Genomic DNA, 20,777 nt, shown 5'->3' with positions numbered 1-20,777 from the left:
CCCCACCGAGCGGCATCTGCGGTTCAATTGATCGGGTCGGGTGTCAGTCAAGGAGTCGACACAATGCTGGCAGTGCGCAGCCGTGGCTTCTCAAGCCATATAAAGAGCGTGCAGCTGACTAGGGAGGAGGGTCACGCACACGAGCAGCGGCTCAGGCGGAGCCCGGACACCCCGGTACCGGGGACATCTGCAGCCCGATCCGGCACCGGTGACAGCTGCAGACCGCTCTGGCATTGGGGAAATCATCCCGCGGGCTGGATTGGACCCCTTCGCGGGCTGGATGCGGCCCGCAGGCCGGTAGTTTGACAACCCTGGTCTAGTTTATCACTATTTCTCTCAGAACCCCTAGCGAGGGAACCCCGGTTGAGAACCAGGGAACCCCGGTTGAGAAACGCTGATCTATACACTGTAAATGGATCGATTGTAATCATGTATTGTCTTGCTGCTGGCTGGTTAGCACACACCAAAAAGCTTTTCACTGTACCTCGTTACACGTGACAATAAACTAAACTGAACTGATTAAATGCTACCCGGTACTCGGCCAGAGCTTAATTCTTGGTGTGTTGGCAAGTATCACGCATGATATATAATGTATCTCCTTGCAAATTTGTAAAAATTAGCACGGTTCTTAATTTGGTTATTTCTAATTGGAACGCTATGAAATACTCTCTGTAAAGTTACAGTGTGTGACCAGTCTTTTGTACAAATTTACAATTCATCATTTACACCCTATCAATATGTAAGTTACTTTGTAAATGAATATTATAAAGACAAAAGGGTTTATCTTTGAGTGTCTGCGAGCCTTAGTCACTGATTCCATAACTCTCTGTGGCTGCAGTGTAAGATTGATTCATAAAGCTTTGTTACCTCACCATCCTGTTTGACCTGAAACTGAACCTCTCAGACTACAGGTCCTCTCTCCAATGCCGCTTACTTCTAGCTCCATGGTGTATTTACCTCTACTTTTCCTCAGCGCATCTTCTGCTGATGCTCACACATGCCATTGTGCCATCAGACTTGTTTGTTCCCAGAAAAACAGAAGAAGAGCTGGTCAGATTTGTCTACATCTGTGGAAGGAGAAATGGGGTGGACATTTTTGATCAAAGACCTTCATCAGAACTGGAAAGTCAGAAAACAAGTTGATTTTAAATTGCAGGGAGGACGTAGAAAGGTTGGACAGGCCAAATGTGTAATAGGTTGCAGTATGGGCTGATGTGGTGATATGTTGTTTGCTGAGCCATCTGTAAAGCAGGTGCCGAACTGCTCCAGTAATCTGGGTTCAATCCTGTCATCAATCCTATGAGCGGCACGGTGGCGCAGTGGGAGAGTTACTGCCTTACACCGTTTGCAGCGCCAGAGACCCGGGTTCGATTCCGACTCCTCTCTGTACGGAGTTTTTACATTCTCCCCGTGACCGCATGGGTTTTTTCCCAGGAACTTCTTGTATCCTCCCACACTCCAAAGACGTACAGGTTTGTAGGTAAATTGGATTGGTATAAATGTAAATTGTCCTTAGTGTATAGGATAATGTTAATGTGCAGGGATTTAATGGCCGAAGGGTCTGTTTCCGCGCTGTATCTCTAAACTAAACTGTCTGTGTGGAGCATGTATGTTCCTCCTGGGACCACATGGTTTAGAAGCAATGGGTACTCCAGTTTCATCCCACAGTTGAAAAACGCACAGATTGGTAGGTTACTTGGTCACTGAATATTGCCCCTGGTGTGCAGGTGATCAGTGGAATACAGGGGAAGTTGATGGGAATGTGAGGAGAATTGAATGGGGTTATTGTAGGATGCGTGTTAGGTGGGCAGCACAGATTTAGTGGGCCGAAAGGCCTGTTTCTCTGCTGTACCTCTTTATGATGCTGACCCAGTTAGAGACAGAGGGTACTTTTGTTCAGTCCACACGGTGACCCTGAGCTGCCTGATGCTTAACTTCTCCATCTCACTCCACACTGACCCATTTCAGACTTGCCCCTGCTCAGTCCGACCAAGGCACGATATATGCTTGAAAAATAGCACTTTTCAACATGGCTATTTTGCAGCCTTTGGGACTTGATATTGAATTCAATAGTTTTGGTCAACTCGGTGTTTCTGCCTTCACATGAACTGGCTGGTTCTGCTGTAAGGTTATCCACGTAGACTCATAGAGTGATACAGCGTGGAAACAGGTCCTTCGGCCCAACTTGCCCACACAGGCCAACATGTCCCAGCTACACTAGTCCCACCTGCCTGCATTTGGTCCATATCCCTCCAAACCTGTCCTATCCATGTATAATATTACCCCAGCTTTTCTCTGGCCAGGCACCTCCTCCGCTGCTGGGCATTCTCTTTTTGGTTTCAGGCCATGGCAACAGTTCTAAGCTGCATTTCACAGCGTTCTTTATTTCCTCGCTCTGTAACTGGCCTCATTTATCTATCAATCTGATCGGTTTGTCACCAGAGCAACCCCAGCACAATCATCTGCATCTTCGTTTCAACACGAAACCAACTTGTCTTCTCACTTTAGCAGTTCTGATGAAAGGCTTTCAAACGGAAACACGAACGGTTTCTCTTCTCACAGGTGCTGCTTGACTTGCTGAGTGTTTCCGGTATTTTTTTCTGTTTTTATTTCAGGTTCACACCATTTGCAGATTCTTTGCATTTCTAATCCATGTATTCCAAAGCTTTATCTTTGCACATATCCTATTTCTACCCCCCATTTCTCGTCAAATAATCTGACTCTGATGATTTCTGTTGTCATATCTTTTATTGATTCTAACAAATACAAAATACTATAAATGATGATCAGACAAATGTAAAAAATAGAAAATCTGGAAATACACAAGATTGGGGAGACGGCAAAAGAATTAACTTTTCAGGACAATGCTGTTCATAATTAGCTTCTAAGTGGCTCGGGGCGAAATATCATTTGATATCTGTGTAGGAAGGAACTGCAGATGCTGGTTTACGCTGAAGATAGACACTGTCCCGCTGGGTTAGTCCAGCATTTTGTGTCTATTATTTGATATCTGTTTCTTTGAACTGCTTTGAGAGGGCGTCCGGTGTTAAGTGCAAGTTATTGATAATCTCCTGTGTAGTGAGCGGACTCCAGGAGACAGGCCCCATAGCAGAAGCATCCATGTCGCGGGGCTGGAAACTGGAAGTATCCTGAGCTAATTCTGCTACCTCCTTCAGCTATTGCAACAAGTGATGGCTCCCATTGATTGCCGACAGAAGCTTGCGTCCTTTTCAGGACGGACGATGACAGCGAGGTCAACATTTGGAACATGGAAGATGGACACGAAAGAAGACTCTAGTGGACAGACTAGCTAACCCCTGTCGGTCCAACCGAAACCTTGGCTTGTGCAGAGCAGTCATCTCATTTCTGATAGTGGTAAGGATGCTTGCCTTATTTGTCACTGTATTACCTTGGCTACTTACAATGACGTCGTAAGGTAGGGCGTGCAGAATTTGGCAACATAGCAAGGTCCACACCTTTGCTCTCCCGAGCAGGTACTGAGCAGTGCAAATTACAATAGTCCCCCACGTAATGTCCATCAGTTGTCGTCCATAGTGGCGGCACGGTGGCGCAACGGTAGAGATGCTGCCTTACAGCGCTTGCAGCCCTGGAGACCTGGGTTCAATCCTGCCTACAGGTGCTGTCTGTATGGAGTCTGTACGTTCTCCCCGTGACAGCATGGATTTTCTCCGAGATCTTTAGCCTCCTCCCACACTCCAAAGACGTACAGGTTTGTAGGTAAATTGGCCTGGTATAAGTGTAAATTGTCTCTAGTGCGTGTGTAGGATAGTGTTAATGTGCAGGGATTGCTGGTTGGTGCAGACTCAGTGGGCCAAAGGGCCTGTTTCCGTTTTTGTATCTCTAAACTAAAGGTGTTTCCCTGTTTAAAGCTGATACCACTTATTCATCTGCCTCCACACCTCCTGCATGCTGAAGTGTTCATGCTTGAAAGAAAACCCCTTTTATTTGCCTTTTCTGCAATAAGATAAGGTGTAGAGACACGAAGATAAGAATGGCACAAAAAGCTGGAGTAACAGCGGGTCAGGCAGCATCTCTGGAGAAATGGAATAGGTGACTTTTCGTGTGGAGACCCTTCTTCAGACTGAGAGTCAGGGAAAAGGGGAATGAGATATAGATAATACTTAGGATAAGTGAATGGGAGATATGTAAAACGCAACGATAATCCAGGAAATGTGGTGCACATAATAGAGCATTGTTCTCCTAACTGCCATCTATATCTTTCATTCCCCTTTCCCCTGATTCTCAGTCTGAAGAAGGGTGTCGACCCGAAACATCACCTCTTCCTTTTCTCCAGAGATGCTGCCTGACCCCCTGAGTTACTCCAGCTTTTTGTGTCTGTTCTTGGTTTAAAGCAGCATCTGCAGTTCCTCCCTACAGAAGATAAGAATGGCCCAGCTTGTATTCAGCAAACTGGCCTTGAACCATAGAGGTGTTATGGCTGGGAAGTATCAGCTAGCTTTTGCCTCTGATCATAAACAATGCTCGTGTATGAGAATTAGATTTGCCTTGATCTTCAGACTCAAATAATCTTTAATCAGGTCCTTCCGACACCTTTTAATCTTGCCGTACCAAATAAGGGGTTTCCTCAAATGTCCTGCTCCCTCTTATCCCTCTGGTTTTCCAAAAGCAATTTCTTCTCCCTATGCGTATTGCAATCTCAATATGAAATTTACTAACACTGAAGTCCTTCTGCCACGTGTTTTGCATCAGAATGTTGCAGCACTCTGCATCCAGTTGCCATCACAAAGTACCTTCGTCTGGTCCTCGGGAAAAAAATTATTCTAATTTCAGCATCGGATCCTGCACGATGTAGACGCTGCATGCTGAAATCTATTAATTAAGATGTAACAAGGCTTTTGAAAAATACTGGGAAGATGGACACAATGCTGGAGTAACTCAATGGGTCAGGCAGCATTTCTGAAGAAAAGGAGTAGGTGACGTTTCGAAGGTGACTCCTTCAGACCTGAAACATCACCTATCCTTTTCCCCAGAGATGCTGCCTGAACTGCTGAGTGACTCCAGCACCCTGTGCCTATCTTCAGTGTAAACCAGCTTCTGCAGTTCCTTGCTACATATTTTTGTAAAATACTAGGATTGGGCAAAAATCAATCAATATGTCTTTTTGAAAAGGAAACATTGTTCAGGGGCTGTCCCACTTGGGCAACCTAATTGGCAAGTTTAGAAGAGTTTAAAAAAATGACATGTTGAAGACCTCCTTCGACTATGTAGAAGAACTCCTTCGACCTCCTTCGACTATGTTGAAGACTAGCTACGACTAGCTACTGGAAAATTGGACACCGAATAGTGGAGTGTGAAGACGATCTCCTTCGATCTCCTTCGACCTCCCTTCGACTATGATGAAGACTATCTACGACTACCTTTGACTACCTTCGACTACCTTCGATTACCTACGACTAACATGCCCACCTACTACGACTAAACCTATGAGTAAAAGAAATATTGATTTTTTTCCATGGCAACCTTTTTTTTTACTCGTAGGCATTTTTTTTAACATATTGAATAAAACGGCGCGACCTAGCTGAGGCCTCGAGTACGCGGAGACCACTCTCGAGCATGAAGGAGAGTTACGAAGACCTCCTACGACCTCGTGTCGACCATGCTGCGAGTATGAGTCATGGGCAAACTCCAAACTCGCCAGAACTCGCGGATTAGGTCGCCCAAGTGGGACAGGCCCTTGAGACTAACCTGATGCCACTTTGAGGATATAAACACCAAAATAAATAATGAAATGCGATTAATTTTAGACTTTCAAAGGATCTTCGATTATTCATGCTCTCATTCTCCAAATGTGTGTGTTAATAGGTGAATTGACCTCAGTAAAATATTGTGTCAGAGGACAGTAGAAGAATCACAGATTGTCCTGGAAATCTAACCTGGTCCTTCTGGTCAAGGCAAAAATACTTTGTCATCTGAAAAGAATGATAAAAAAAAGGCTGGAATTGCAGTTGCCATGAAAACATCTTGGAACCCTGTCCTCATATTGCAGGGGTCAAGTGAAACTGGAGGCACTGAGATACGAGGGGTTCAAGGTACTAGGTGCTGACCCTGTTATTGACCTGCATGCCTTGTTCCGATACACTCAGTGGTGAATTCTGTTGACGAGCAGAGGATTGCTTCACTAATCGGGCCTTTGATGCAGCTCTGAGCCGTGCTGGGAGGTAGTGAAAATGGGTGGGTGGGGTGCCCTGGGGATGTTGTTTTTGACTGATGCAGTGGCTTTAACACCTGCCCTGAAACGACCCTGTGGGACCCAGCTGCACTTTTATCAGCCGCTCGTTGCGCTGAGTGGTTTCCAAAGGCACCAGATCGAAGTTTGGCTCCGAGGCTATGTTTAAAACAAGTTAATGACAGGCCTGCCCTCCTGTAAGCCTTCCTCCGGTTCTGAGCCACTGCACATCCCTGAATATAATCTCTCCCCACTGACAAGCGCTGGCTTTGCATGCCCTGGTTCAGAGCCCTGTCCCTGTCAGTCTTCACCCTTACTCTCTAAGATATTTAGTTTAGTTTCAGTTCACAGATACGGTGCGGAAACAGGCCATTCAGCCCACCGACTCCGTGCCGTCCAGCGATGCCCGCATATTAACACAATACTACACGCACGCGGGATAATTTACACTTATACCAAGCCTACAATTAACCAATTAACCTACAAACATGTACGTCTTTGGAGTGTGGGAGGAAAGCGAAGATCTCGGAGAAAACCCACGCAGTCACGGGGAGAGCGTACAAACCCGTAGTCGGGATCGAACCTGGCTCTCTGGCGCTGTAAGGCAGCAACTCTACCGCTGCGCCACTGTGCCACCCTGGAAAGATGCTCCTTAGAATTCACTTCCTGAACCCAACCTTTCCCCAACACGATCAAGAAGGAACTGCAGATGCTGGAAAATCGAAGGTAGACAAAAATGCTGGAGAAACTCAGCAGGTGCGGCAGCATCTATGGAGCGAAGGAAATTGGCAACGTTTCGGGCAGAATCCCTTCTTCAGACTGATTCCCAAACACTTTGAGTGCTGGACTGCCTGTTATGTTTTTATGTGTCTTTGGTCCTTATTGCTTTATTTTTGCGCAGGTGCTGCCTGACTTGCTAAGAGTTTTCAGCATTTTTTGTTTTAATTTCAAATTTCCAACTGCTTTAACATAAATACAAGTTATTGATGATTTACATTGGTATAACATTGCATTTTTGTGAGATTTTTTCTATCGTAAAATCAATTCATGTCCAATTTAATATTTTGAAATGTAATCAGTGCTATAATTTTGGGAACACAACAGATTCTTTGCAAACAACAGTGAGTTAATAAGTAGGACATTTGTTGTGATCATGTTCGTTGAAAGATAAATATTGAGCAGGGTCTTGGGGTAAACTGCAACAGTGCAGAACACAAGGCTGAAATTTGTTTTGAAGCTTCTGGACTGAGATGTGAACGCAGCCTCTAAGACATCTGCATTTAAACCCACTCCCTTCTCATTCAAAGGGACATTATGGTATCTTAGATCCAACGCTTGCATCTTCTTTTTAGTTTAGTTAAGTTTAGAGATACAGTGCGGAAACAGGCCCTGTGGCCCACCGAGTTCCCAGCGATCCCCGCATATTAGCACTATCCGACATACACTAGGCACAATTTTACATTCATACCAAAGTCAATTAATCTACAAACCTGTACGTCTTTGGAGTGTGGGAGGAAACCGGAGCACCCAGAGTAAACCCACGCAGGCTACGGGACAAACGTACAAACTCTGTACAGACGAGCACCCATAGTCAGGATGGAACCCAGGTCTCAGGCCCTGCACGGCAGTAGCTCTACCGCTGTGTCACTGTGCCGCCTGCAGGCCAGTGCCTTCAAATGTCCATACTTCTTTTTGCTTGCTGCCCCAAGGCTTCTTGTCAAGGCAAGTCGACGTTATTGTCGTATGCACAGGTACAGTGAAGTGCAGGTACAATCAAAATCCCGCTTGCAGCAGCATCACATGCACAGAGACTGAAACCAACACACAGAAACATCAATTATCCATAAAATTCTTCAAGACAGTAAAAAGAAAGAAGATTGTGTAAAAATGCAAGATCTTAATGCAAAATGCAATTAGAAAAAAATATAAGTCCATGGCAGTGCAAGAGGTGGTGCGGTGTGTTCTGTTATTGACGTACGACTGTTTGTCTTTTTTTGGGTGGTATTTTTAGTATGTTTTAAAAGTGTGTGTTAATGTTCTCTGGTTTGTTTTATGTGGAGGGAGTGGGGGGGGTGGGGTCGGGGGAACCATTTTTCAATCTCTTACCTTGCCGGAGATGCGATTGTTTTCCGGATTGTATCTCCGGTCGCTCTGCGGCCTAACATCATGGAGCTGGCGGCCTTGCTCAGGACTGTCTTTGAGCCCCACTGCGGGACGTGCACTTACCAACGGGAATGATCCCTTGCCTGGGATCGATGCTCCAACCGCGGCCTGCTGACTTTAATATCAAAGGCTCGCAGTCTCGGGAGAGACCGAGTCGGGAAGCTCCGACGACGCAGAAGGTTCGACTAGCCCGACCTGCGGTAGAATGCCCGGCATGGGGAGATGACATTTCCCCGGTGCAAGAGCTTGATCACCCCAACGAGGAGGCAAGATCGTACCTTCGACGGAAGGATCGAGGCCCCCGACCGTTGGAGATCAAAGGAGGGAAGAGATTGAATTTTTTTTTGTCTTCCATCACAGTTAGGAATGTGGAGGAGTCACTGTGGTGGATGTTCATGTTAAAATGTATTTTGTGTGTTCTGCTGCTTTTAATTGGTATGACTGTATGACAAATCAAATTCCTCGTATGTTGCAAAACATACTTGGCTAATAGAGTATGATTATGATCATTATGATGATTAGGGTTGTGTGGGTTTGTTCAAAGGTTGTCTGCTATAGGAAAGTACCTGTTCCTGAACAGGTGGTGTGAGACTTCAGGCTGCTGCGAAATGGTAACAATGAGTAGAGGGCATGCACTGCATGGTGGAGATCCTTGATGATGGTGGTGGGTGGGGTGGGGAGTGGTGTCTGTGATGGACCAGGCTGAGTCCACTGCTCTCTGCAGCCTCTTGCGTTGCTGTGTTGTGGAATTACCATAACGCAACCACTCCCGAGTAAATGGAAGAGAAAACAGAAATGGTGCCAGAGAAAGGTGTTTGCTTGCAGCAGTTGCAGCAGCATGCATGCAGAATTCCTCCTATTGTCATTAAGATTCTGTGTGTTTGTTGGACAAGTGTGCATGTTTGTGCACACTCAAGTCCGCAGACATATGCAAGATTATACTTGCTTGTGTACACTGGGTGTAGTCTTGTCTGTGTTAACACCAACATTGCCTTTCCCCACTAGAATTCAGGCACTTTGCAACAATAGAATGAATGCAAAGGAAATCCAATGGCAAAAAAAACATCGAATAATTGAATTAAAAATTGACATGCTGCAAATATTCAGGTCGAGCAGCATCTATAGATCGAGAAAGAGTAAACGATTCAGGTTGCTTACGTTATATCGATCTGAAATTTTAAGTTATTTTTTCCCCGTCAGATGCTCCCTGACCTGCTGAGTACTCACAACATTTTCGGATTTTACAATTTCGGGAATCTGGTGGTTAAATCCCAGGTAGATTATTTTTTACCTTTTGATAATTGTCTTTGAACTGCGTGGGAGGTTTAATGTGTAGGAAGGAACTGCAGACTCTGGTTTAAACCGAAGATAGACACAAAAAACTGGAGTAACTCAGCGAGACAGGCAGCACCTCGATCCAAAACGTCACCCATTCCTTCTCTCCAGAGATGCTGCCTGTCCCGCTGTGTTACTCCAGGTTTTTGTGTCTATCTAGGAGGTTTTAAGGTTGTAGTGGCAGTATTCTCCTTCAATTCCTGTGGCATTGTACATGTTGGTCTGGAATCTGATTTCCTCCAACTCTGCTTCTCCCTTGCTCTCCCAACCATGCCTCACATGTTTCCCTTTTCCATCTCCTTCATGTCTCTTTTCCTTGAGCTATTTGCTGTTCGGTTCACACAGGGAAGCCAGTGGCAACTCACCTGTTGTGAGATTTACTTAGGCTGCATCCCAAGTAAATACAGACTTGTCCTGACCGGGCTCCCATCCTTTGCAAGTATTCCACCAGCATCGTCCCATTCTCCCAATGTCCCTGGGCATTCCTCGTGACTTGGCAACAAGATCATTTCAGCCTCTGCCCAGCTTTGTGCTGCTCCAGCCTCCTCTTGCCCACCTGGTCACTAGGAGATGAATGTCATTAGAAAGCAAAGGAACCAGTGGAAAGATATGTTTGTTTAAAAACTGTGCATTATTTTGATCTTGACTGAAAGGGTGATGAATAAATACAGTTGGACGTATCAAAAGGGGTGTAAAGAGAAGACATTTGCCGGGCAGTGGGGGGCAGCAGCGAATTGAATGTCTCTTTCAAGGCATATACAGATAATTAGTCAGTAATAGACACAAAAAGCTGGCGTAACTCAGAGGGACAGGCAGCATCTCCAGAGAGAAGGAATGGGTGACATTTTGGGTCGAAACCCGAGCATAAATTAGAAATTTCGACATCCAGCACAAATTTGAGGAACATCATCTCATATTTCGCTTGGACAGATTCCACCCCAGCGGTATGAACGTTGACTTCTCTAACTTCAAGTAACCCTTGTTTTCCCTCTCTCTCCATCCCCTCCCCCTTCCCAGTTCTCTGATCAGTCTTACTGTCCCCGACTGCATTCTATCTGTTTCTTTGTTGGTACCTTCTCCCTGCTAACAATGATCTAGTCTCAGGGCCGGATTTACGTATAAACTTCACAAGCTTAAGCTTAGGGCCTCGAGATCTAGGGGGGCCTCGGCAGGGCCGGATTTACCTATCGGCTTCATAGGCTGATTGGGAGGGGCCTTACATAGGGGATTGGGAGGGGCCTCGCGTGTGGAATAGCCTAGGGCCTCTCTTCATCTAAATCCAGCCCTGTCAATTCTACATGTTCCTTGATCTTCATTCCCTTTGCACTGTTTTCACACCTTCACACTTCCTTATCTTTCTATCTATCTATCTATCTATCTATCTATCTATCTATCTATCTATCTATCTATCTCCCTCCCCCCCTGACGTCGGGCTGAAGAAGGGTCTCGACCCGAAACATCACCCATTCCTTCTCTCCATAGATGCAACCTGTGCCGCTGAGTTACTCCAGCTTTTTGTGTCTATCTTTGTTTTAAACCAGCATCTGCAGTTCCTTCCTACACAATGTGTCTGTGCTGTCTCATTTTGTGATTCTATAATCTTTGTAATTTGATCATTTGCTTTGTATTATAGTTGTATATTATAGTTGTATAGGCCTCGCAGCTTATCCAGTCTGTGCTGAACAATCCTACACTAATCCCGTATCCCCACATTCCTGTCAACTGTGTCCTGTTTGATCACCCCCCCCCCCCCCACCCCCTTCCAGATTCTCCCACTTCTACTTCACTCACCCGCACCTTCAGGCTTGCGGGCGGAATAGTAAAGATGAGGGAGTGGGGGCCAGGGCAGCGGAAGTCATTAAAGAGATGAAGGGTGTGTGAGGTATCTTGGACATAGGTCGGGAGAGATTGGACTAGGGGGGGATAGGATGGAGTCGAGGTGCGTGGAAATCATTTCAGTAGGGCAGGAGCAGGCAGAAAGCAGGTCTTTCAAGGCAGTTGTGTTTATGGATTTTGGGGAGAAGATAAAACCGAACCTTGCGGGGCTAGGGAACGATAAGTTGGAGGCTTTGCAGGGTCTCAACCCGAAACGTCACCCATTACTTCTCTCCAGAGATGCTGACTGTCCCGCTGAGTTACTCCAGCATTTTGTGTCGATGCACATTAAGGCCATTTGCTGAGGCAAACATACACACTAAAGGGCCTGTCCCACTTACGTGTCCTTGGCACGCAAATTACGTGACCTCGTTGTCGCGTCGAGGCGCACGGGCATCGTGTGGCCACGCGGGGCCGGTCCCACTGAGAAGCGCGGAGGGGTGTGTAGTTGTGCGCGATATCGCGCGGTGCTCCGAAATTTTGTAGCGAACAAATCTTCGCGCGCCACCGGCCTGTCGCATAACTGACGGCCAAAGTGGGACAGGACCAAGACCCTGGCGCGACGCAATGTCTCTCCTCCAACAGCAGCAGAAGCAGGCAAACGATCGCCAAGCTCGGCCTGGGGCTCACGACCGTTGCGGTCCGGATCCGCCCCCACTTCTACTCCCAGAGCGGGGCCAAGAAAATTGAAGATAGACCAAATGCTGGAGTAAAACTCAGCGGGACCGGCAGCATCTCTGGAGAGAAGCAATGGGTGAGGTTTCGCATCAAGACCCTTCTTTCAGACTGAAGAAGAGTCTCAACACGAAACTTCACCCATTCCTTCTCTCCAGAGATGCTGCCGGTCCCGCTGATTACTCTAGCATTGTGAGTCTATCTTCAAATGACGTCACACGCTCCAGACGGCTGTGCGGGCGCATGAAATCGCGCGCAACCTTCGCGGGACCGTCGCGCCTCAACGCGACCACGAGGTTGGGTAATCAGCGTGCCAAGGACACGTAAGTGGGACAGGGGCTTAACCTGCTTGCCTTTGGTATTGTTCGTTCCTGAGGTGTTCAATTCGTACACAGTTACAGGCAATGAGACACTAATTCCATAGATGACTTGTATTTCTGTTTCATTGAAAGAAGTAGATTACATTTCCATAACACCGTTAACAATCTCATTGCCAGAAAAAACTCACTTTAAGCCCTTTTGCTTTTGGATTGCTTTGTGAAGCAAGACGTCTGTTGTAGAGTAGGAAACGCCACAGCCAACTTGCACACCACATCCCTTCCCATCAGTAACGTGATAATGATCAGGTAATCTGTCTTGCAGTAACGATTGAAAGATAAAGCTTCTGGGAATAGCCACCTAGCCACCTAGCTGTTTAGTGAAGTATCTTTGATCACATCTCTTATACCCACTTACGGGCAGCTGTGGCCCCGGTTCAACTTCTCACCTGCCATCTCCAGTGAGGTTGTATTCTGTACAACCTGCTTTGGGTTAGATTTTTAGTTCACTCCTGTTCAGTTTAGTTTATTGTCACATGTACCGAGGTACAGTGAAAAGCTTTTGTTGCGTGCTAACCAGTCAGCGGAAAGACATTACATGATTACAATCGAGCCATTTACAGTGTACAGATACATGATAAGAGAATAACGTTCAGTGCAAGGTAAAGTCTGCAAAGTCCGATCAAGGATAGTCCGAGGGTCACCAATGAGGTCGATAGTAGTTCAGCACTGCTCTCTGGTTGTGGTAGGATGATTCTGTTACCTGATAAAAGTTGGGATGAATCTGTCCCTGAAGCTGGAGGTGTGCGTTTTCACATTTCTATACCTTTTGCCTGACGGGAGAGGGGAGAAGAGGGAGTGGCCAGGGTGCGACTCGTCCTTGATTATGCTGCTGGCTTTGCCAAAGCAGCGTAAGGTATAAATGGAGTCAATAGAATGGTTGGTTTATGTGATGGTCTGGGCTGCGTCCACAATTTGCTGTAATTACTTGTGGTCTCGGATGGAGCTGTTCCCAAACCAAGCTGTGACGCATCCTGATAAAATGCTTTCTATGGTGCATCTCTAGAAGTTGGTGAGAGTTGTAGGGGACATGACAAACTTCCTAAGGACCTTCTTAAGGTTGAGATCCTTCTTCAGACTCAGAGTCAGGGTAAAGGGAGACACAGACATAAGGAAGTGTGAAGTGTGAAAACGAGACATCAAAGTGGGTTGAGATCAAGGATCATTGTTAACTAGGAGAAGGAGACAACGAAGCATACAGATGTAATGTAATCAGGAGGACAGTCAGACTGTCCGGAGTACTAGGGTGGGGGAAGGATGGAGAGAGAGGGAAAGCAAGGGTTACTTGAAGTGAGAGAAGTTAATATTCATATCGCTGGGATGTAAGCTGCCAAAGTGAAATATGAGGTGCTGATCCTCCAATTTGCATTGGGCCTCACTCTGACAGTGGAGGAGGCCCAGGACAGAAAGATTAGCATGGGAATCGGAGGGGGAGTTAAAGTGTTTAGCAACGGGTCAGGTTCCAGAGCATGGTTCCTTGGTCTTCCCTTCCAGGAGTCAACAATCAACTCCTTGAAGTTGCTAAAGTGGAGACATTTCCACTCAACCAGATTATCGATCGCCCTTCTGTTCTCTGACTCATTGTTACCCATTCTTCGTCCAACATCTGTGGCACTACTGATAAATTTAAAGATGGTATTGGAGCTGTGCCTCACTACACACTTGTCTGCATCGAGAGAAGAGCAGGGCAAGGAAGTGAGAACGCAGTCCTGAGGTGCCCCTGTGCTGGTAGTGAGTGTGGAGGTGGTGGTGTTGACTATCTATATTAATTGAGGTCGGCCGATCGGGACGTTGAGGATTCAGTAGCATGGGGAGGAGCAAAGATCCAGCTGCCTGAGTTTGATGATGAGTTTGTTTAGTTTGGTTTAGTTTAGATATACAACGAGGAAACAGGCCCTTCGTCCTACACCGAGTCCGCAATGACCAGCGGTCACCGCATATTAACACTAACCTGCACACACTAGGAACAATTTTACATTTTCACCAAGCCAATTAAGCTACAAACCTGTGCGTCTTTGGAGTGTGGGAGGAAACCGAAGGTCTCGCAGGTCACGTGGAAAACGTACAAACTCCGAACAGACAAGCACATGTAGTCGAGATTGAACCCAGATCTCTGGCATTGTGATGCAGTAGCCACCGTGCCGCCATGTGGTTGATGAACAACAGACTGACGAAAATTAGCCTGTTGTCCAGATTGGCCAGATTGGTCTGTTGTCCAGATTGGCCTGTTGGCCAGATTCACAGATTGAAGAGCCAGCAAAATCGCATGCGCTGTTGTTCTGCTGCGGCCGAAGGCGAATTGAAGTGGATCCAGGTCATTACTGATGCAGGAGTTCAAATAATATAACTGAGGCCCTCAAATTGTGTCCATGCATTATATTTAATATCATAAATTATTATAAGGTTTATCAGGAGAAAACAATCTAGGCAAATATAATTTAACACTTCGACACAAGAGGAGTTATTGCCAACTGATGAAGCACTTGTCCAGTTTCTTAAAGGAGGCAAAAAAGCTGTGGAAGTTTAGTGAAAGAATAGTGTAACTTATCTGTGTAAGAAGGAACTGCAGATGCTGGTTTAAACTGAAGATAGACACAAAATGCTGGAGTAACTCAGTGGGACAGGCAGCATCTCTGGAGAGAAGGAATGGGTGACGTTTCGGGTCAAGACCTTTCTTCAGACTTATTATCTGATTAGTGGGAAGGAAGCCCAACGTAGAATGATTAAGTCAGTGAGTCCAGAATTATAGGGATGGAGAAACTGGGGAATTAGACGTGCACAATCAGGCGCATACAGGCCTGTGGGCTGAAGAAAGAGTGAAATGGGAGAGGGAGGGGGGAAAGTACCATGACATAGTCACAATCGCAATCACAATAATACTTTATTAGCCAAGTATGTTTTGCAACATACGAGGAATTTCATTTGGCAAGGCAATATTTATGCTTTACTTTTGAATGAAAGTAAACCCTTCTACTCCATGTGACTTAAACCCAAGAGCACACTTTGACCATCTGGATAGTATCCACAGTATTCTCTTTTTTTTGTTGAATGGTTAGCACGCAACAAAAAGTTTTTCACTGTACCTCGGTACACGTGACAATAAAGTAAACTGACTAATAAACTAAAGATAGACACAAAATGCTGGAGTAACTCAGCGGGACAGGCAGCATCTCTGGAGAGAAGGGGCGGGGTAGTTTCGGGTCGAGGCCCTTCTTCAGACTGAACTCAGGGGACAGGGAGATACATAGATAAGGAAGTACAATCCCCCCAAGCTAATATCAGCACAGGCTGAAGAAGGGGAGGGGGCAACCTGCTGGTGTGCAGAACAGCCAGAGAGTTAATGCATTAAGGAGAGGTTCCAAAATGGTATTCTGATAGCTTGCTTCCTTTTCCACTGGAGTGTCTTGTTCGTCCTGCTGCTGCTTCTGCCGGTGCGGGATGGAGAATGTGCCGCTCGTTCAGATCAGAGCAGTGCAAGCAATCGGATGAACAGCCGATGGTGTTGGCACTCTGTGCATTTGAGTTCCAAACCCATGCAACAAGCTCCAGGTCTTGCCTCTCGGGGAGATGTTGAAGATTCCCGGATCGGGAGAGAGAAGCCACCTTGTGGTGCTGGTGTGGTCACTCCCATTCCGCACCAAGGACCCCAGGTGAGTTGTAGTCCTGGCAACTGCCATGGCTGGAATCGTCTAATACAGACAGGAATGCAGCTTCAGTCTCTTTGATCTTCATTGGTTTGGCAGTGGCTGAACTCTTTGAACCCAAGGAGGGAATAATTCCATTCAGGAATAAACATCCTCCTCCTCCTCTTTGCCGGCATTCTCATTGTGGTACCGAACACTGCTGTAGTTCTCACCTTCTGCATGGCTGACTCCAAGGCCCCCATGCATCCTTGCAAGTGGTTGCAAAGGATCCCACAACAGGACCTTAAAGAATGGCAATAAACTTCCCATGAGCTAAACAAACTAGCAGAGGAAAATAAAATGTAGGAGTAGGAAATTTGGCTCTTCCATCCTGCTCTGCCATTCATTGTGATCATGGCTGATCGAGCCTGGCACTAATATTCCCAGGATAGACACAAAGTGCTGGAGTAACTCACACGGGTCAGGCAGCATCTCTGGAGGAAAAGGATGGGTTACATTTTAAAGTTGGGACTCTTCTTCATACCCATCATTTTTCTCCTGAGATAATGCCTAACCCACCGAGTTACTCTGGCACTTTCTGTCTATCTTCAATATATACCAGCATCTGCAGTTCCTTTGCACCCTAATATTCCCATGTTCTCCATGGCATTTAAATGAACAAGTATATCTATCTATCTCCTTCCAAAAATATATTCTCGGTACTAACTGGGTAAACTTGCTGTCTGTGCATTGACTGCTCTGTTTAATCTGGAGAGTAATCAGGACTACAGCAGAACAATTCCTTCTGCTGTGATATCCTTGGGGAACATTCCTAATTGTGTGAAAGACACTCAGGTCCAAGTGTTGCGGGCAAGGGGAACTACTGGCACTCAGCCATTCCCAATCCAGACTCCCAGACACGGCACAGCCCAAACTTGCTCGCGTTGCCCAGTGTTTTGCCTCACCGATCCTACATTGAGGTCCTGGAGCTGGGAATAAGGGACTCTACATCGGTTTACCTCTGTATAACATTTTTATTGCGTTGTAAATGTTTTTAATAGGCTTTAAAAAATATATCTGCATCATAGTAATGAATATCAAAGACATTTCAAAATAGATTTATTAAAAAAAAACATTCCAGCATTGATAGAAGGCCCCCGTGGTGTCAAGGAAAGATCGTTCACATCGCGGCCCTGTTTTCACCAATCTTTCCACCACCACGCACAAGTACAAGAAGCGACAAGACAGACACCATTGTATGCAGATGCCGAGTAGTGTGTTCAGCTCTGGCTGAACAATTTCTAATCTTGTGTGTGGACTCGATAAGAAGAAGAAAGCCCCGTCTCTCAACTGCTTGTCAAAGACCATCAGAGTGATCTATTGGGGACCATACCAACTGAGGCTGAGTCACTGTTGAGGTCTTGTTACATCTCGGTACTTGCTCCCCTGGTGTAGAGGTTGAGTGAAATTGGACCATGACTGGCCTTTGTGATCCAGTAGACTTGGACCATGAGTGGTCTGCATCTTACTGATATTGGTTGATTATGTCCCGTGTATGTCCCGATACAGTGGAAAGCTTTGTTTCTGTGCTATCCAGGCAAATCATATTATAGTTGACCACAACCAAGCCACACACAAGTACAACAGGTAGTACAAAGAGAAATTACCAGAGTATAGAATATGATGTGATAGTGTTGTAGCAGCACAGTTGCAGAGAAAGTGAAGATAAAACAAATGCAATTTCTAAGCGAGGTAGGTTGGAAGATCGTGACCACACCCTGTCTTCATGGGGGACTGTTCAGTTGTCTGATGACAGCGGGGAAGAAGCTGTTCCTGAATCTGATGGTATGTACTTTCAAGCTTTTGTACCTTCTGCCTGACGTAAGAGGGGAGAAGCAGGAATACTGGGGTGAAACATAGAAACATAGAAAATAGGTGCAGGAGTAGGCCATTAGGCCCTTTGAGTCAGCACCGCCATTTGATATGATCATGACCAAAATCAGTACCCTGTTCCTGCTTTCTCCCCATATCCCTTGATTCCGTTAGCCCAAAGAGCTAAATCTGACTCTGTTGAATACATCAATCAATGATCCTTGATTATGTTGGCTGCTTTCCCGAGGCAGTGTGAATTATAGATGCAGGCAATGGCCAGGAAGCTGGTTTATGTGATAGATAAGAGCACATACTGCAGGCTCACGTATAGGTGCAGAGCTGACAGAGTACTGCATTGACAAAGGTGTAGTCTTCTACCGATGAGATATTAAACAGCATCTCCATTGCCTCTCTTAGGCAGTTGTCAGAGATGCTGTGGCGATATCATGAAAGCATGTAAGGTTGTTTCTCTTGCCTGGGCAAGACTCCTTCTTTAACTTGGCCTGGCCTGGATAGAGTGAATGAGGAGAGGATGTTTCCACTCGTGGGAGAGTCTAGGACCAGAGGACATAGCCTCAGAATAAAAGGAGGTACGTTTAGAAAGGAGATGAGGAATATCTTTAGTCAGAGGGTGGTGAATCTGTGGAATTCATTGCCATGGACAGATGTGGAGGCTGCAAATGCATATTTTCAGATGGATAGACAGATTCTTGCTTCTGAAGGATGTCAGGGGTTATGGGGCGAAAGAAGGAGAATGGGGTAGAGAAAGAAAGAAATATCAGCCATGATTGAATGGCGGAGTAGACTTGATGGGCTGAATGGACTAATTCTGCTCCAAGAATTTATGAACTTATGAACTTGCAGCTCTCAAATAGGTATGTCTCATGGTAAAACAAAAAAAAACTGCAGTGTTTAGTTTACTTTAGAGAGACGGCAAGGAAACAGGCCATTCGGTCCACCTAGTCCACACCAACTGGCGATCCCCGCACACTAACACTATCCTACACACACTAGGGACAATTAACCTACAAACCTGTACGTCTTTGGAGTGTGGGCGGAAACCAAAGATCTCAGAGAAAACAAATGCGGTCACGGGAAGAAGTTACAAATTACAGCACCTGTGGTCGGGATCGAACCCGGGTCTTTGGCGCCGTAAGGCAGCAACTCTACCGCTGTGCCACCGTGCCAGCCTCCAGTGGCTGGAGATCTGAATAAATGCTCAAAATGCTCAGCAGGTCCAGGAGCATGTGTGAAGAGGAAAAACAATGTTAGAGTTCCAGGGTCTATGTGTTTCTATCTCCTCGTTGGTCTCATTGTTCATTATAGAAAATCTTGCTGTTGAATGAATGAATGAATTAATTAATGCATAAGTTTATTGGCCAAGTATGTACACATACAAGGAATTTGCCTTGGTGCTCTGCTCACATGTAACAACATGACATACAGTAACAATTAAGAATGACACATAAAACATTTAAATTAAAGTGCAGTTTCATCTATCTCCAGCGTACTACACAAGTCCTATGTCTGTGGTAGAGTGTGTGAGGTGTGCTGAAAGTGTACAGTGGAGCATGGAAACAGGCCCTGCGGCCCAATCAGTCCACACCGGCCCTCCAGCACCCATTTACACAAATCCCATTCCACCATCCCGCTAATCCCCACATTCCCATCAACTCCACCCTTCCTCCCCACAAGATTCTTCCACACATATGCATTAGAAACACTTAGCCAGTGGGAACTAAACCCACCACCCTGCACATCAGCGGGACATGGGAGGAATTTGGAGCATGCACCCGTTCACACAGAGAGCGTGCAAACTCCACACATGCAGCCAGGATCAAGGCACAGTTGTCGAAGGTGACCGTAAGATGCAAAAAGGTGACAAAGGGAACTTTTAATCTTGGTTAAAACACAAAGTACTGGAGTTACTCAGCAGGTCAGGCAGCATCTGTGGAGGAAATGGGTAGGCAATGTTTCAGGGCGAGACACTTGGGACTGCATCCGTGGATCCTGTGTATCTTGTATTCTTGGTTCTTGGTTGCACATTCTGGTTGGCTTTTCTTTGGGATGAATGCATTGTTGGTGCCTCTGGCAGTTAGTGTGGCCTCTGTAGGGCTGCCAACCACATCAACCTAGAGCCTCCTGAAGTTTCCCTGGGATAAAAAAAAATATTGGAACATTTTATGTTTCAAATATGCTCTGGTTGGGATATTAAATAACCAGAATTAATGCGGCTTTGATAGTTGTTTATGATAGAAAGCAACACTGCAAGTTGTAGAAATGGCACAAAATGCTGGAATAACTCAGCGGGACAGGCAGCATTGCTGGATAAAAGGAATGGGTGACGTTTTTGAGTCGAGGCCCTTCTTCAGACTGAGAGTTGGGGGAGAGGGAGACACAGGGATATGGAAGGATTTCTGCATATTGTAACCACCATTTCAGCCAGTCCTTTTTCTCCAGCTTTTCTTCAACAGTTTCACCTCAAACATGCCGTGCGGTAGTGAGTTCCTTATCCTCACCACAGTCTGGGCAAGGGAATTCACACTGAGATTTTCAGCTGTTTATGTCTCCTGGTTTTGTTCTCCCCAATCCACCATAGCAGTTGGGCCGCTGTAATGAGGCCATTGCCGCAGGCTGGTTCGGAAGGTG

At 46.0% G+C, this 20,777-nt stretch overlaps 1 protein-coding gene and 1 long non-coding RNA gene across 2 annotated transcripts in view; one reads left to right on the top strand and one right to left on the bottom strand.

Moving 5' to 3' along the window:
* The window catches only part of rad51b (RAD51 paralog B), a 529,843-nt gene that overhangs the window by 272,916 nt on the left and 236,150 nt on the right, over positions 1-20,777 (top strand). The gene's annotated exons all lie outside the window — the stretch shown is intronic.
* On the bottom strand, positions 168-7,591 carry LOC116976767. The gene is made up of 3 exons (XR_004413047.1): positions 7,582-7,591; positions 4,330-4,332; positions 168-276 (listed from the first exon to the last, which is right to left on the bottom strand). It is a non-coding gene; the product is annotated as an uncharacterized LOC116976767 (long non-coding RNA).

Source organism: Amblyraja radiata, chromosome 9 (genome assembly GCF_010909765.2).
Source record: "Amblyraja radiata isolate CabotCenter1 chromosome 9, sAmbRad1.1.pri, whole genome shotgun sequence".
Taxonomy (NCBI): Eukaryota; Metazoa; Chordata; class Chondrichthyes; order Rajiformes; family Rajidae; genus Amblyraja; species Amblyraja radiata.
This window is presented reverse-complemented; position numbering and strand designations above follow the sequence as displayed.